The 15,348-nt window shown below is 42.7% G+C and overlaps 19 non-coding genes across 19 annotated transcripts; 11 read left to right on the plus strand and 8 right to left on the minus strand.

Moving 5' to 3' along the window:
* The first annotated feature begins 857 nt into the window (after positions 1 to 857).
* trnap-agg (transfer RNA proline (anticodon AGG)) lies at positions 858 to 929 on the plus strand. The gene has a single exon. It is a non-coding gene; the product is annotated as a tRNA-Pro (tRNA).
* Positions 930 to 1,196: 267 nt separating this feature from the next.
* Positions 1,197 to 1,268, minus strand: trnag-ucc (transfer RNA glycine (anticodon UCC)). Its single transcript has one exon. It is a non-coding gene; the product is annotated as a tRNA-Gly (tRNA).
* Positions 1,269 to 2,261: 993 nt separating this feature from the next.
* Positions 2,262 to 2,333, plus strand: trnap-agg (transfer RNA proline (anticodon AGG)). Its single transcript has one exon. It is a non-coding gene; the product is annotated as a tRNA-Pro (tRNA).
* A 267-nt stretch (positions 2,334 to 2,600) lies between these two features.
* Positions 2,601 to 2,672, minus strand: trnag-ucc (transfer RNA glycine (anticodon UCC)). Its single transcript has one exon. It is a non-coding gene; the product is annotated as a tRNA-Gly (tRNA).
* A 993-nt stretch (positions 2,673 to 3,665) lies between these two features.
* trnap-agg (transfer RNA proline (anticodon AGG)) lies at positions 3,666 to 3,737 on the plus strand. The gene has a single exon. It is a non-coding gene; the product is annotated as a tRNA-Pro (tRNA).
* Positions 3,738 to 4,004: 267 nt separating this feature from the next.
* On the minus strand, positions 4,005 to 4,076 carry trnag-ucc (transfer RNA glycine (anticodon UCC)). The gene has a single exon. It is a non-coding gene; the product is annotated as a tRNA-Gly (tRNA).
* Positions 4,077 to 5,069: 993 nt separating this feature from the next.
* On the plus strand, positions 5,070 to 5,141 carry trnap-agg (transfer RNA proline (anticodon AGG)). Its single transcript has one exon. It is a non-coding gene; the product is annotated as a tRNA-Pro (tRNA).
* A 1,332-nt stretch (positions 5,142 to 6,473) lies between these two features.
* trnap-agg (transfer RNA proline (anticodon AGG)) lies at positions 6,474 to 6,545 on the plus strand. The gene has a single exon. It is a non-coding gene; the product is annotated as a tRNA-Pro (tRNA).
* A 1,332-nt stretch (positions 6,546 to 7,877) lies between these two features.
* trnap-agg (transfer RNA proline (anticodon AGG)) lies at positions 7,878 to 7,949 on the plus strand. The gene has a single exon. It is a non-coding gene; the product is annotated as a tRNA-Pro (tRNA).
* A 267-nt stretch (positions 7,950 to 8,216) lies between these two features.
* On the minus strand, positions 8,217 to 8,288 carry trnag-ucc (transfer RNA glycine (anticodon UCC)). The gene has a single exon. It is a non-coding gene; the product is annotated as a tRNA-Gly (tRNA).
* A 993-nt stretch (positions 8,289 to 9,281) lies between these two features.
* On the plus strand, positions 9,282 to 9,353 carry trnap-agg (transfer RNA proline (anticodon AGG)). The gene has a single exon. It is a non-coding gene; the product is annotated as a tRNA-Pro (tRNA).
* Positions 9,354 to 9,620: 267 nt separating this feature from the next.
* Positions 9,621 to 9,692, minus strand: trnag-ucc (transfer RNA glycine (anticodon UCC)). Its single transcript has one exon. It is a non-coding gene; the product is annotated as a tRNA-Gly (tRNA).
* A 993-nt stretch (positions 9,693 to 10,685) lies between these two features.
* On the plus strand, positions 10,686 to 10,757 carry trnap-agg (transfer RNA proline (anticodon AGG)). The gene has a single exon. It is a non-coding gene; the product is annotated as a tRNA-Pro (tRNA).
* A 1,332-nt stretch (positions 10,758 to 12,089) lies between these two features.
* trnap-agg (transfer RNA proline (anticodon AGG)) lies at positions 12,090 to 12,161 on the plus strand. Its single transcript has one exon. It is a non-coding gene; the product is annotated as a tRNA-Pro (tRNA).
* Positions 12,162 to 12,428: 267 nt separating this feature from the next.
* Positions 12,429 to 12,500, minus strand: trnag-ucc (transfer RNA glycine (anticodon UCC)). The gene has a single exon. It is a non-coding gene; the product is annotated as a tRNA-Gly (tRNA).
* Positions 12,501 to 13,493: 993 nt separating this feature from the next.
* trnap-agg (transfer RNA proline (anticodon AGG)) lies at positions 13,494 to 13,565 on the plus strand. Its single transcript has one exon. It is a non-coding gene; the product is annotated as a tRNA-Pro (tRNA).
* A 267-nt stretch (positions 13,566 to 13,832) lies between these two features.
* On the minus strand, positions 13,833 to 13,904 carry trnag-ucc (transfer RNA glycine (anticodon UCC)). Its single transcript has one exon. It is a non-coding gene; the product is annotated as a tRNA-Gly (tRNA).
* Positions 13,905 to 14,897: 993 nt separating this feature from the next.
* Positions 14,898 to 14,969, plus strand: trnap-agg (transfer RNA proline (anticodon AGG)). The gene has a single exon. It is a non-coding gene; the product is annotated as a tRNA-Pro (tRNA).
* A 267-nt stretch (positions 14,970 to 15,236) lies between these two features.
* Positions 15,237 to 15,308, minus strand: trnag-ucc (transfer RNA glycine (anticodon UCC)). Its single transcript has one exon. It is a non-coding gene; the product is annotated as a tRNA-Gly (tRNA).
* Between the last annotated feature and the right edge of the window lie 40 nt (positions 15,309 to 15,348).

The raw sequence follows: 15,348 nt of genomic DNA on the forward strand, positions 1-15,348 counted from the left end.
GTTAAAAAATCTATCATTTTAATCAGTACCTGTTACCTTCAGATTAGTCCCGTGACACTTGTGGGGAACGTAGGGCAAAACTGAGAACATTGTGACAAGTGGGGTCACATTAGTTTGTTGCCCAAAGATTTTGGATTCTACAAACAGAAGTTGGCACATAAAGGGTTCCGACTTCAGACGGGTCCCCTGACACTTGTGGGGGACGTAGAGACAAAGTGGGAACACCACCGTGTTCGTGAGGGTCTCCCCTTTCCAGGGAGTGGTCATACGAATTTGTAGGTCAAACGGTTCAGAAGCTACAGATGTTTTTGTGAGAAGACCGATTATAGGTATGTCTCATGGTTTGACTAACACCGCTCTAGATCCACCACCTTTCATTGCAGATGTGGAGGTGTAACAGAAACAGTTATGGAGGCTTGAGACAGATACGACACATCTCAATCTCTCTGGTTGAAAACTGATCGATTTGAATGGGTATTTTTTACATTCGTTTACTTTGATTCACGTACTGATGCATCAGTCAACTCAAAATAAATGAGCTCCATTCTTTTTGAAGTTTTATTTTTTCAGTTTCTCTTTTAAAATATTAATTGATCTCATTTTGCTCAATATTCATTTGTCAACACTCATCATCAGTTTGCTGTCGCGGCTTAAGAAGACAGAATGTGAAAAACACAGCAGATGAAATACAAAAGATTTGAACTGAAGCCTGGTCAACAGTTTGGAAGACTGCTATGCTCACAAGTATAGCACAAACACTCACATGAGGTTCAATCTTTCCAAGCACCATGGACAAGAACAATGGATATCCTCATTGTCATTGCCGCAGAAAGCAAAACTATTTTGTTATTGTGTAAGGCTCGTTGGTCTAGGGGTATGATTCTCGCTTAGGGTGCGAGAGGTCCCGGGTTCAAATCCCGGATGAGCCCTTTTGCAGATCTTTTAACAAGCTCAGACAGGCAGATCTCAGGCCACTGGTCGCAAACAGCCACCTCTTGGGCGCAGGACGAGGTGGCTGAATGGTTTAGGCGATGGACAGCTAATCTATTGTGATATTCACTAGTTGGCTCAATGTCGCACTTCATTTAGAAAACCTGCAAAAAGTAAGAGCAAATCGTACTTCCACGAAGATTGATTCCAATGTAATAGACTTGAAATTACACCCAGCCCCTAAAACTAGTGAATATGTCATGCTCTGCATTGGCCGGGAATCAAACCCGGGTCAACTGCTTGGAAGGCAGCTATGCTCACCACTATACCACCAATGCTATGTGAAGCTCACTAGCAACATGGAGACATCGATTCATATCCTGACCGTCATTTTTGTGGAAAGTGAAAATTATTTGACCAAACGGATCGTTGGTGTTAGTGTACGATTATGGCTTAGGTTGCGAGAGGTCCCTGGTTAAAAAATCTATCATTTTAATCAGTACCTGTTACCTTCAGATTAGTCCCGTGACACTTGTGGGGAACGTAGGGCAAAACTGAGAACATTGTGACAAGTGGGGTCACATTAGTTTGTTGCCCAAAGATTTTGGATTCTACAAACAGAAGTTGGCACATAAAGGGTTCCGACTTCAGACGGGTCCCCTGACACTTGTGGGGGACGTAGAGATAAATTGAGAACACCACCGTGTTCGTGAGGGTCTCCCCTTTCCAGGGAGTGGTCATACGAATTTGTAGGTCAAACGGTTCAGAAGCTACAGATGTTTTTGTGAGAAGACCGATTATAGGTATGTCTCATGGTTTGACTAACACCGCTCTAGATCCACCACCTTTCATTGCAGATGTGGAGGTGTAACAGAAACAGTTATGGAGGCTTGAGACAGATACGACACATCTCAATCTCTCTAGTTGAAAACTGATCGATTTGAATGGGTATTTTTTACATTCGTTTACTTTGATTCACGTACTGATGCATCAGTCAACTCAAAATAAATGAGCTCCATTCTTTTTGAAGTTTTATTTTTTCAGTTTCTCTTTTAAAATATTAATTGATCTCATTTTGCTCAATATTCATTTGTCAACACTCATCATCAGTTTGCTGTCGCGGCTTAAGAAGACAGAATGTGAAAAACACAGCAGATGAAATACAAAAGATTTGAACTGAAGCCTGGTCAACAGTTTGGAAGACTGCTATGCTCACAAGTATAGCACAAACACTCACATGAGGTTCAATCTTTCCAAGCACCATGGACAAGAACAATGGATATCCTCATTGTCATTGCCGCAGAAAGCAAAACTATTTTGTTATTGTGTAAGGCTCGTTGGTCTAGGGGTATGATTCTCGCTTAGGGTGCGAGAGGTCCCGGGTTCAAATCCCGGATGAGCCCTTTTGCAGATCTTTTAACAAGCTCAGACAGGCAGATCTCAGGCCACTGGTCGCAAACAGCCACCTCTTGGGCGCAGGACGAGGTGGCTGAATGGTTTAGGCGATGGACAGCTAATCTATTGTGATATTCACTAGTTGGCTCAATGTCGCACTTCATTTAGAAAACCTGCAAAAAGTAAGAGCAAATCGTACTTCCACGAAGATTGATTCCAATGTAATAGACTTGAAATTACACCCAGCCCCTAAAACTAGTGAATATGTCATGCTCTGCATTGGCCGGGAATCAAACCCGGGTCAACTGCTTGGAAGGCAGCTATGCTCACCACTATACCACCAATGCTATGTGAAGCTCACTAGCAACATGGAGACATCGATTCATATCCTGACCGTCATTTTTGTGGAAAGTGAAAATTATTTGACCAAACGGATCGTTGGTGTTAGTGTACGATTATGGCTTAGGTTGCGAGAGGTCCCTGGTTAAAAAATCTATCATTTTAATCAGTACCTGTTACCTTCAGATTAGTCCCGTGACACTTGTGGGGAACGTAGGGCAAAACTGAGAACATTGTGACAAGTGGGGTCACATTAGTTTGTTGCCCAAAGATTTTGGATTCTACAAACAGAAGTTGGCACATAAAGGGTTCCGACTTCAGACGGGTCCCCTGACACTTGTGGGGGACGTAGAGACAAAGTGGGAACACCACCGTGTTCGTGAGGGTCTCCCCTTTCCAGGGAGTGGTCATACGAATTTGTAGGTCAAACGGTTCAGAAGCTACAGATGTTTTTGTGAGAAGACCGATTATAGGTATGTCTCATGGTTTGACTAACACCGCTCTAGATCCACCACCTTTCATTGCAGATGTGGAGGTGTAACAGAAACAGTTATGGAGGCTTGAGACAGATACGACACATCTCAATCTCTCTGGTTGAAAACTGATCGATTTGAATGGGTATTTTTTACATTCGTTTACTTTGATTCACGTACTGATGCATCAGTCAACTCAAAATAAATGAGCTCCATTCTTTTTGAAGTTTTATTTTTTCAGTTTCTCTTTTAAAATATTAATTGATCTCATTTTGCTCAATATTCATTTGTCAACACTCATCATCAGTTTGCTGTCGCGGCTTAAGAAGACAGAATGTGAAAAACACAGCAGATGAAATACAAAAGATTTGAACTGAAGCCTGGTCAACAGTTTGGAAGACTGCTATGCTCACAAGTATAGCACAAACACTCACATGAGGTTCAATCTTTCCAAGCACCATGGACAAGAACAATGGATATCCTCATTGTCATTGCCGCAGAAAGCAAAACTATTTTGTTATTGTGTAAGGCTCGTTGGTCTAGGGGTATGATTCTCGCTTAGGGTGCGAGAGGTCCCGGGTTCAAATCCCGGATGAGCCCTTTTGCAGATCTTTTAACAAGCTCAGACAGGCAGATCTCAGGCCACTGGTCGCAAACAGCCACCTCTTGGGCGCAGGACGAGGTGGCTGAATGGTTTAGGCGATGGACAGCTAATCTATTGTGATATTCACTAGTTGGCTCAATGTCGCACTTCATTTAGAAAACCTGCAAAAAGTAAGAGCAAATCGTACTTCCACGAAGATTGATTCCAATGTAATAGACTTGAAATTACACCCAGCCCCTAAAACTAGTGAATATGTCATGCTCTGCATTGGCCGGGAATCAAACCCGGGTCAACTGCTTGGAAGGCAGCTATGCTCACCACTATACCACCAATGCTATGTGAAGCTCACTAGCAACATGGAGACATCGATTCATATCCTGACCGTCATTTTTGTGGAAAGTGAAAATTATTTGACCAAACGGATCGTTGGTGTTAGTGTACGATTATGGCTTAGGTTGCGAGAGGTCCCTGGTTAAAAAATCTATCATTTTAATCAGTACCTGTTACCTTCAGATTAGTCCCGTGACACTTGTGGGGAACGTAGGGCAAAACTGAGAACATTGTGACAAGTGGGGTCACATTAGTTTGTTGCCCAAAGATTTTGGATTCTACAAACAGAAGTTGGCACATAAAGGGTTCCGACTTCAGACGGGTCCCCTGACACTTGTGGGGGACGTAGAGATAAATTGAGAACACCACCGTGTTCGTGAGGGTCTCCCCTTTCCAGGGAGTGGTCATACGAATTTGTAGGTCAAACGGTTCAGAAGCTACAGATGTTTTTGTGAGAAGACCGATTATAGGTATGTCTCATGGTTTGACTAACACCGCTCTAGATCCACCACCTTTCATTGCAGATGTGGAGGTGTAACAGAAACAGTTATGGAGGCTTGAGACAGATACGACACATCTCAATCTCTCTAGTTGAAAACTGATCGATTTGAATGGGTATTTTTTACATTCGTTTACTTTGATTCACGTACTGATGCATCAGTCAACTCAAAATAAATGAGCTCCATTCTTTTTGAAGTTTTATTTTTTCAGTTTCTCTTTTAAAATATTAATTGATCTCATTTTGCTCAATATTCATTTGTCAACACTCATCATCAGTTTGCTGTCGCGGCTTAAGAAGACAGAATGTGAAAAACACAGCAGATGAAATACAAAAGATTTGAACTGAAGCCTGGTCAACAGTTTGGAAGACTGCTATGCTCACAAGTATAGCACAAACACTCACATGAGGTTCAATCTTTCCAAGCACCATGGACAAGAACAATGGATATCCTCATTGTCATTGCCGCAGAAAGCAAAACTATTTTGTTATTGTGTAAGGCTCGTTGGTCTAGGGGTATGATTCTCGCTTAGGGTGCGAGAGGTCCCGGGTTCAAATCTCGGATGAGCCCTTTTGCAGATCTTTTAACAAGCTCAGACAGGCAGATCTCAGGCCACTGGTCGCAAACAGCCACCTCTTGGGCGCAGGACGAGGTGGCTGAATGGTTTAGGCGATGGACAGCTAATCTATTGTGATATTCACTAGTTGGCTCAATGTCGCACTTCATTTAGAAAACCTGCAAAAAGTAAGAGCAAATCGTACTTCCACGAAGATTGATTCCAATGTAATAGACTTGAAATTACACCCAGCCCCTAAAACTAGTGAATATGTCATGCTCTGCATTGGCCGGGAATCAAACCCGGGTCAACTGCTTGGAAGGCAGCTATGCTCACTACTATACCACCAATGCTATGTGAAGCTCACTAGCAACATGGAGACATCGATTCATATCCTGACCGTCATTTTTGTGGAAAGTGAAAATTATTTGACCAAACGGATCGTTGGTGTTAGTGTACGATTATGGCTTAGGTTGCGAGAGGTCCCTGGTTAAAAAATCTATCATTTTAATCAGTACCTGTTACCTTCAGATTAGTCCCGTGACACTTGTGGGGAACGTAGGGCAAAACTGAGAACATTGTGACAAGTGGGGTCACATTAGTTTGTTGCCCAAAGATTTTGGATTCTACAAACAGAAGTTGGCACATAAAGGGTTCCGACTTCAGACGGGTCCCCTGACACTTGTGGGGGACGTAGAGACAAAGTGGGAACACCACCGTGTTCGTGAGGGTCTCCCCTTTCCAGGGAGTGGTCATACGAATTTGTAGGTCAAACGGTTCAGAAGCTACAGATGTTTTTGTGAGAAGACCGATTATAGGTATGTCTCATGGTTTGACTAACACCGCTCTAGATCCACCACCTTTCATTGCAGATGTGGAGGTGTAACAGAAACAGTTATGGAGGCTTGAGACAGATACGACACATCTCAATCTCTCTAGTTGAAAACTGATCGATTTGAATGGGTATTTTTTACATTCGTTTACTTTGATTCACGTACTGATGCATCAGTCAACTCAAAATAAATGAGCTCCATTCTTTTTGAAGTTTTATTTTTTCAGTTTCTCTTTTAAAATATTAATTGATCTCATTTTGCTCAATATTCATTTGTCAACACTCATCATCAGTTTGCTGTCGCGGCTTAAGAAGACAGAATGTGAAAAACACAGCAGATGAAATACAAAAGATTTGAACTGAAGCCTGGTCAACAGTTTGGAAGACTGCTATGCTCACAAGTATAGCACAAACACTCACATGAGGTTCAATCTTTCCAAGCACCATGGACAAGAACAATGGATATCCTCATTGTCATTGCCGCAGAAAGCAAAACTATTTTGTTATTGTGTAAGGCTCGTTGGTCTAGGGGTATGATTCTCGCTTAGGGTGCGAGAGGTCCCGGGTTCAAATCTCGGATGAGCCCTTTTGCAGATCTTTTAACAAGCTCAGACAGGCAGATCTCAGGCCACTGGTCGCAAACAGCCACCTCTTGGGCGCAGGACGAGGTGGCTGAATGGTTTAGGCGATGGACAGCTAATCTATTGTGATATTCACTAGTTGGCTCAATGTCGCACTTCATTTAGAAAACCTGCAAAAAGTAAGAGCAAATCGTACTTCCACGAAGATTGATTCCAATGTAATAGACTTGAAATTACACCCAGCCCCTAAAACTAGTGAATATGTCATGCTCTGCATTGGCCGGGAATCAAACCCGGGTCAACTGCTTGGAAGGCAGCTATGCTCACTACTATACCACCAATGCTATGTGAAGCTCACTAGCAACATGGAGACATCGATTCATATCCTGACCGTCATTTTTGTGGAAAGTGAAAATTATTTGACCAAACGGATCGTTGGTGTTAGTGTACGATTATGGCTTAGGTTGCGAGAGGTCCCTGGTTAAAAAATCTATCATTTTAATCAGTACCTGTTACCTTCAGATTAGTCCCGTGACACTTGTGGGGAACGTAGGGCAAAACTGAGAACATTGTGACAAGTGGGGTCACATTAGTTTGTTGCCCAAAGATTTTGGATTCTACAAACAGAAGTTGGCACATAAAGGGTTCCGACTTCAGACGGGTCCCCTGACACTTGTGGGGGACGTAGAGACAAAGTGGGAACACCACCGTGTTCGTGAGGGTCTCCCCTTTCCAGGGAGTGGTCATACGAATTTGTAGGTCAAACGGTTCAGAAGCTACAGATGTTTTTGTGAGAAGACCGATTATAGGTATGTCTCATGGTTTGACTAACACCGCTCTAGATCCACCACCTTTCATTGCAGATGTGGAGGTGTAACAGAAACAGTTATGGAGGCTTGAGACAGATACGACACATCTCAATCTCTCTAGTTGAAAACTGATCGATTTGAATGGGTATTTTTTACATTCGTTTACTTTGATTCACGTACTGATGCATCAGTCAACTCAAAATAAATGAGCTCCATTCTTTTTGAAGTTTTATTTTTTCAGTTTCTCTTTTAAAATATTAATTGATCTCATTTTGCTCAATATTCATTTGTCAACACTCATCATCAGTTTGCTGTCGCGGCTTAAGAAGACAGAATGTGAAAAACACAGCAGATGAAATACAAAAGATTTGAACTGAAGCCTGGTCAACAGTTTGGAAGACTGCTATGCTCACAAGTATAGCACAAACACTCACATGAGGTTCAATCTTTCCAAGCACCATGGACAAGAACAATGGATATCCTCATTGTCATTGCCGCAGAAAGCAAAACTATTTTGTTATTGTGTAAGGCTCGTTGGTCTAGGGGTATGATTCTCGCTTAGGGTGCGAGAGGTCCCGGGTTCAAATCCCGGATGAGCCCTTTTGCAGATCTTTTAACAAGCTCAGACAGGCAGATCTCAGGCCACTGGTCGCAAACAGCCACCTCTTGGGCGCAGGACGAGGTGGCTGAATGGTTTAGGCGATGGACAGCTAATCTATTGTGATATTCACTAGTTGGCTCAATGTCGCACTTCATTTAGAAAACCTGCAAAAAGTAAGAGCAAATCGTACTTCCACGAAGATTGATTCCAATGTAATAGACTTGAAATTACACCCAGCCCCTAAAACTAGTGAATATGTCATGCTCTGCATTGGCCGGGAATCAAACCCGGGTCAACTGCTTGGAAGGCAGCTATGCTCACCACTATACCACCAATGCTATGTGAAGCTCACTAGCAACATGGAGACATCGATTCATATCCTGACCGTCATTTTTGTGGAAAGTGAAAATTATTTGACCAAACGGATCGTTGGTGTTAGTGTACGATTATGGCTTAGGTTGCGAGAGGTCCCTGGTTAAAAAATCTATCATTTTAATCAGTACCTGTTACCTTCAGATTAGTCCCGTGACACTTGTGGGGAACGTAGGGCAAAACTGAGAACATTGTGACAAGTGGGGTCACATTAGTTTGTTGCCCAAAGATTTTGGATTCTACAAACAGAAGTTGGCACATAAAGGGTTCCGACTTCAGACGGGTCCCCTGACACTTGTGGGGGACGTAGAGACAAAGTGGGAACACCACCGTGTTCGTGAGGGTCTCCCCTTTCCAGGGAGTGGTCATACGAATTTGTAGGTCAAACGGTTCAGAAGCTACAGATGTTTTTGTGAGAAGACCGATTATAGGTATGTCTCATGGTTTGACTAACACCGCTCTAGATCCACCACCTTTCATTGCAGATGTGGAGGTGTAACAGAAACAGTTATGGAGGCTTGAGACAGATACGACACATCTCAATCTCTCTGGTTGAAAACTGATCGATTTGAATGGGTATTTTTTACATTCGTTTACTTTGATTCACGTACTGATGCATCAGTCAACTCAAAATAAATGAGCTCCATTCTTTTTGAAGTTTTATTTTTTCAGTTTCTCTTTTAAAATATTAATTGATCTCATTTTGCTCAATATTCATTTGTCAACACTCATCATCAGTTTGCTGTCGCGGCTTAAGAAGACAGAATGTGAAAAACACAGCAGATGAAATACAAAAGATTTGAACTGAAGCCTGGTCAACAGTTTGGAAGACTGCTATGCTCACAAGTATAGCACAAACACTCACATGAGGTTCAATCTTTCCAAGCACCATGGACAAGAACAATGGATATCCTCATTGTCATTGCCGCAGAAAGCAAAACTATTTTGTTATTGTGTAAGGCTCGTTGGTCTAGGGGTATGATTCTCGCTTAGGGTGCGAGAGGTCCCGGGTTCAAATCCCGGATGAGCCCTTTTGCAGATCTTTTAACAAGCTCAGACAGGCAGATCTCAGGCCACTGGTCGCAAACAGCCACCTCTTGGGCGCAGGACGAGGTGGCTGAATGGTTTAGGCGATGGACAGCTAATCTATTGTGATATTCACTAGTTGGCTCAATGTCGCACTTCATTTAGAAAACCTGCAAAAAGTAAGAGCAAATCGTACTTCCACGAAGATTGATTCCAATGTAATAGACTTGAAATTACACCCAGCCCCTAAAACTAGTGAATATGTCATGCTCTGCATTGGCCGGGAATCAAACCCGGGTCAACTGCTTGGAAGGCAGCTATGCTCACCACTATACCACCAATGCTATGTGAAGCTCACTAGCAACATGGAGACATCGATTCATATCCTGACCGTCATTTTTGTGGAAAGTGAAAATTATTTGACCAAACGGATCGTTGGTGTTAGTGTACGATTATGGCTTAGGTTGCGAGAGGTCCCTGGTTAAAAAATCTATCATTTTAATCAGTACCTGTTACCTTCAGATTAGTCCCGTGACACTTGTGGGGAACGTAGGGCAAAACTGAGAACATTGTGACAAGTGGGGTCACATTAGTTTGTTGCCCAAAGATTTTGGATTCTACAAACAGAAGTTGGCACATAAAGGGTTCCGACTTCAGACGGGTCCCCTGACACTTGTGGGGGACGTAGAGATAAATTGAGAACACCACCGTGTTCGTGAGGGTCTCCCCTTTCCAGGGAGTGGTCATACGAATTTGTAGGTCAAACGGTTCAGAAGCTACAGATGTTTTTGTGAGAAGACCGATTATAGGTATGTCTCATGGTTTGACTAACACCGCTCTAGATCCACCACCTTTCATTGCAGATGTGGAGGTGTAACAGAAACAGTTATGGAGGCTTGAGACAGATACGACACATCTCAATCTCTCTAGTTGAAAACTGATCGATTTGAATGGGTATTTTTTACATTCGTTTACTTTGATTCACGTACTGATGCATCAGTCAACTCAAAATAAATGAGCTCCATTCTTTTTGAAGTTTTATTTTTTCAGTTTCTCTTTTAAAATATTAATTGATCTCATTTTGCTCAATATTCATTTGTCAACACTCATCATCAGTTTGCTGTCGCGGCTTAAGAAGACAGAATGTGAAAAACACAGCAGATGAAATACAAAAGATTTGAACTGAAGCCTGGTCAACAGTTTGGAAGACTGCTATGCTCACAAGTATAGCACAAACACTCACATGAGGTTCAATCTTTCCAAGCACCATGGACAAGAACAATGGATATCCTCATTGTCATTGCCGCAGAAAGCAAAACTATTTTGTTATTGTGTAAGGCTCGTTGGTCTAGGGGTATGATTCTCGCTTAGGGTGCGAGAGGTCCCGGGTTCAAATCTCGGATGAGCCCTTTTGCAGATCTTTTAACAAGCTCAGACAGGCAGATCTCAGGCCACTGGTCGCAAACAGCCACCTCTTGGGCGCAGGACGAGGTGGCTGAATGGTTTAGGCGATGGACAGCTAATCTATTGTGATATTCACTAGTTGGCTCAATGTCGCACTTCATTTAGAAAACCTGCAAAAAGTAAGAGCAAATCGTACTTCCACGAAGATTGATTCCAATGTAATAGACTTGAAATTACACCCAGCCCCTAAAACTAGTGAATATGTCATGCTCTGCATTGGCCGGGAATCAAACCCGGGTCAACTGCTTGGAAGGCAGCTATGCTCACTACTATACCACCAATGCTATGTGAAGCTCACTAGCAACATGGAGACATCGATTCATATCCTGACCGTCATTTTTGTGGAAAGTGAAAATTATTTGACCAAACGGATCGTTGGTGTTAGTGTACGATTATGGCTTAGGTTGCGAGAGGTCCCTGGTTAAAAAATCTATCATTTTAATCAGTACCTGTTACCTTCAGATTAGTCCCGTGACACTTGTGGGGAACGTAGGGCAAAACTGAGAACATTGTGACAAGTGGGGTCACATTAGTTTGTTGCCCAAAGATTTTGGATTCTACAAACAGAAGTTGGCACATAAAGGGTTCCGACTTCAGACGGGTCCCCTGACACTTGTGGGGGACGTAGAGACAAAGTGGGAACACCACCGTGTTCGTGAGGGTCTCCCCTTTCCAGGGAGTGGTCATACGAATTTGTAGGTCAAACGGTTCAGAAGCTACAGATGTTTTTGTGAGAAGACCGATTATAGGTATGTCTCATGGTTTGACTAACACCGCTCTAGATCCACCACCTTTCATTGCAGATGTGGAGGTGTAACAGAAACAGTTATGGAGGCTTGAGACAGATACGACACATCTCAATCTCTCTAGTTGAAAACTGATCGATTTGAATGGGTATTTTTTACATTCGTTTACTTTGATTCACGTACTGATGCATCAGTCAACTCAAAATAAATGAGCTCCATTCTTTTTGAAGTTTTATTTTTTCAGTTTCTCTTTTAAAATATTAATTGATCTCATTTTGCTCAATATTCATTTGTCAACACTCATCATCAGTTTGCTGTCGCGGCTTAAGAAGACAGAATGTGAAAAACACAGCAGATGAAATACAAAAGATTTGAACTGAAGCCTGGTCAACAGTTTGGAAGACTGCTATGCTCACAAGTATAGCACAAACACTCACATGAGGTTCAATCTTTCCAAGCACCATGGACAAGAACAATGGATATCCTCATTGTCATTGCCGCAGAAAGCAAAACTATTTTGTTATTGTGTAAGGCTCGTTGGTCTAGGGGTATGATTCTCGCTTAGGGTGCGAGAGGTCCCGGGTTCAAATCCCGGATGAGCCCTTTTGCAGATCTTTTAACAAGCTCAGACAGGCAGATCTCAGGCCACTGGTCGCAAACAGCCACCTCTTGGGCGCAGGACGAGGTGGCTGAATGGTTTAGGCGATGGACAGCTAATCTATTGTGATATTCACTAGTTGGCTCAATGTCGCACTTCATTTAGAAAACCTGCAAAAAGTAAGAGCAAATCGTACTTCCACGAAGATTGATTCCAATGTAATAGACTTGAAATTACACCCAGCCCCTAAAACTAGTGAATATGTCATGCTCTGCATTGGCCGGGAATCAAACCCGGGTCAACTGCTTGGAAGGCAGCTATGCTCACCACTATACCACCAATGCTATGTGAAGCTCACTAGCAACATGGAGACATCGATTCATATCCTGACCGTCATTTTTGTGGAAAGTGAAAATTATTTGACCAAACGGATCGTTGGTGTTAGTGTACGATTATGGCTTAGGTTGCGAGAGGTCCCTGGTTAAAAAATCTATCATTTTAATCAGTACCTGTTACCTTCAGATTAGTCCCGTGACACTTGTGGGGAACGTAGGGCAAAACTGAGAACATTGTGACAAGTGGGGTCACATTAGTTTGTTGCCCAAAGATTTTGGATTCTACAAACAGAAGTTGGCACATAAAGGGTTCCGACTTCAGACGGGTCCCCTGACACTTGTGGGGGACGTAGAGACAAAGTGGGAACACCACCGTGTTCGTGAGGGTCTCCCCTTTCCAGGGAGTGGTCATACGAATTTGTAGGTCAAACGGTTCAGAAGCTACAGATGTTTTTGTGAGAAGACCGATTATAGGTATGTCTCATGGTTTGACTAACACCGCTCTAGCTCCACCACCTTTCATTGCAGATGTGGAGGTGTAACAGAAACAGTTATGGAGGCTTGAGACAGATACGACACATCTCAATCTCTCTGGTTGAAAACTGATCGATTTGAATGGGTATTTTTTACATTCGTTTACTTTGATTCACGTACTGATGCATCAGTCAACTCAAAATAAATGAGCTCCATTCTTTTTGAAGTTTTATTTTTTCAGTTTCTCTTTTAAAATATTAATTGATCTCATTTTGCTCAATATTCATTTGTCAACACTCATCATCAGTTTGCTGTCGCGGCTTAAGAAGACAGAATGTGAAAAACACAGCAGATGAAATACAAAAGATTTGAACTGAAGCCTGGTCAACAGTTTGGAAGACTGCTATGCTCACAAGTATAGCACAAACACTCACATGAGGTTCAATCTTTCCAAGCACCATGGACAAGAACAATGGATATCCTCATTGTCATTGCCGCAGAAAGCAAAACTATTTTGTTATTGTGTAAGGCTCGTTGGTCTAGGGGTATGATTCTCGCTTAGGGTGCGAGAGGTCCCGGGTTCAAATCCCGGATGAGCCCTTTTGCAGATCTTTTAACAAGCTCAGACAGGCAGATCTCAGGCCACTGGTCGCAAACAGCCACCTCTTGGGCGCAGGACGAGGTGGCTGAATGGTTTAGGCGATGGACAGCTAATCTATTGTGATATTCACTAGTTGGCTCAATGTCGCACTTCATTTAGAAAACCTGCAAAAAGTAAGAGCAAATCGTACTTCCACGAAGATTGATTCCAATGTAATAGACTTGAAATTACACCCAGCCCCTAAAACTAGTGAATATGTCATGCTCTGCATTGGCCGGGAATCAAACCCGGGTCAACTGCTTGGAAGGCAGCTATGCTCACCACTATACCACCAATGCTATGTGAAGCTCACTAGCAACATGGAGACATCGATTCATATCCTGACCGTCATTTTTGTGGAAAGTGAAAATTATTTGACCAAACGGATCGTTGGTGTTAGTGTACGATTATGGCTTAGGTTGCGAGAGGTCCCTGGTTAAAAAATCTATCATTTTAATCAGTACCTGTTACCTTCAGATTAGTCCCGTGACACTTGTGGGGAACGTAGGGCAAAACTGAGAACATTGTGACAAGTGGGGTCACATTAGTTTGTTGCCCAAAGATTTTGGATTCTACAAACAGAAGTTGGCACATAAAGGGTTCCGACTTCAGACGGGTCCCCTGACACTTGTGGGGGACGTAGAGACAAAGTGGGAACACCACCGTGTTCGTGAGGGTCTCCCCTTTCCAGGGAGTGGTCATACGAATTTGTAGGTCAAACGGTTCAGAAGCTACAGATGTTTTTGTGAGAAGACCGATTATAGGTATGTCTCATGGTTTGACTAACACCGCTCTAGCTCCACCACCTTTCATTGCAGATGTGGAGGTGTAACAGAAACAGTTATGGAGGCTTGAGACAGATACGACACATCTCAATCTCTCTGGTTGAAAACTGATCGATTTGAATGGGTATTTTTTACATTCGTTTACTTTGATTCACGTACTGATGCATCAGTCAACTCAAAATAAATGAGCTCCATTCTTTTTGAAGTTTTATTTTTTCAGTTTCTCTTTTAAAATATTAATTGATCTCATTTTGCTCAATATTCATTTGTCAACACTCATCATCAGTTTGCTGTCGCGGCTTAAGAAGACAGAATGTGAAAAACACAGCAGATGAAATACAAAAGATTTGAACTGAAGCCTGGTCAACAGTTTGGAAGACTGCTATGCTCACAAGTATAGCACAAACACTCACATGAGGTTCAATCTTTCCAAGCACCATGGACAAGAACAATGGATATCCTCATTGTCATTGCCGCAGAAAGCAAAACTATTTTGTTATTGTGTAAGGCTCGTTGGTCTAGGGGTATGATTCTCGCTTAGGGTGCGAGAGGTCCCGGGTTCAAATCCCGGATGAGCCCTTTTGCAGATCTTTTAACAAGCTCAGACAGGCAGATCTCAGGCCACTGGTCGCAAACAGCCACCTCTTGGGCGCAGGACGAGGTGGCTGAATGGTTTAGGCGATGGACAGCTAATCTATTGTGATATTCACTAGTTGGCTCAATGTCGCACTTCATTTAGAAAACCTGCAAAAAGTAAGAGCAAATCGTACTTCCACGAAGATTGATTCCAATGTAATAGACTTGAAATTACACCCAGCCCCTAAAACTAGTGAATATGTCATGCTCTGCATTGGCCGGGAATCAAACCCGGGTCAACTGCTTGGAAGGCAGCTATGCTCACCACTATACCACCAATGCTATGTGAAGCTCACTAGCAACATGGAGACATCGATTCATA

The sequence above is a fragment of the Salmo salar genome, unplaced genomic scaffold (assembly GCF_965601325.2).
Source record: "Salmo salar unplaced genomic scaffold, fSalSal1 ptg000135l, whole genome shotgun sequence".
Lineage (NCBI taxonomy): Eukaryota > Metazoa > Chordata > Actinopteri > Salmoniformes > Salmonidae > Salmo > Salmo salar.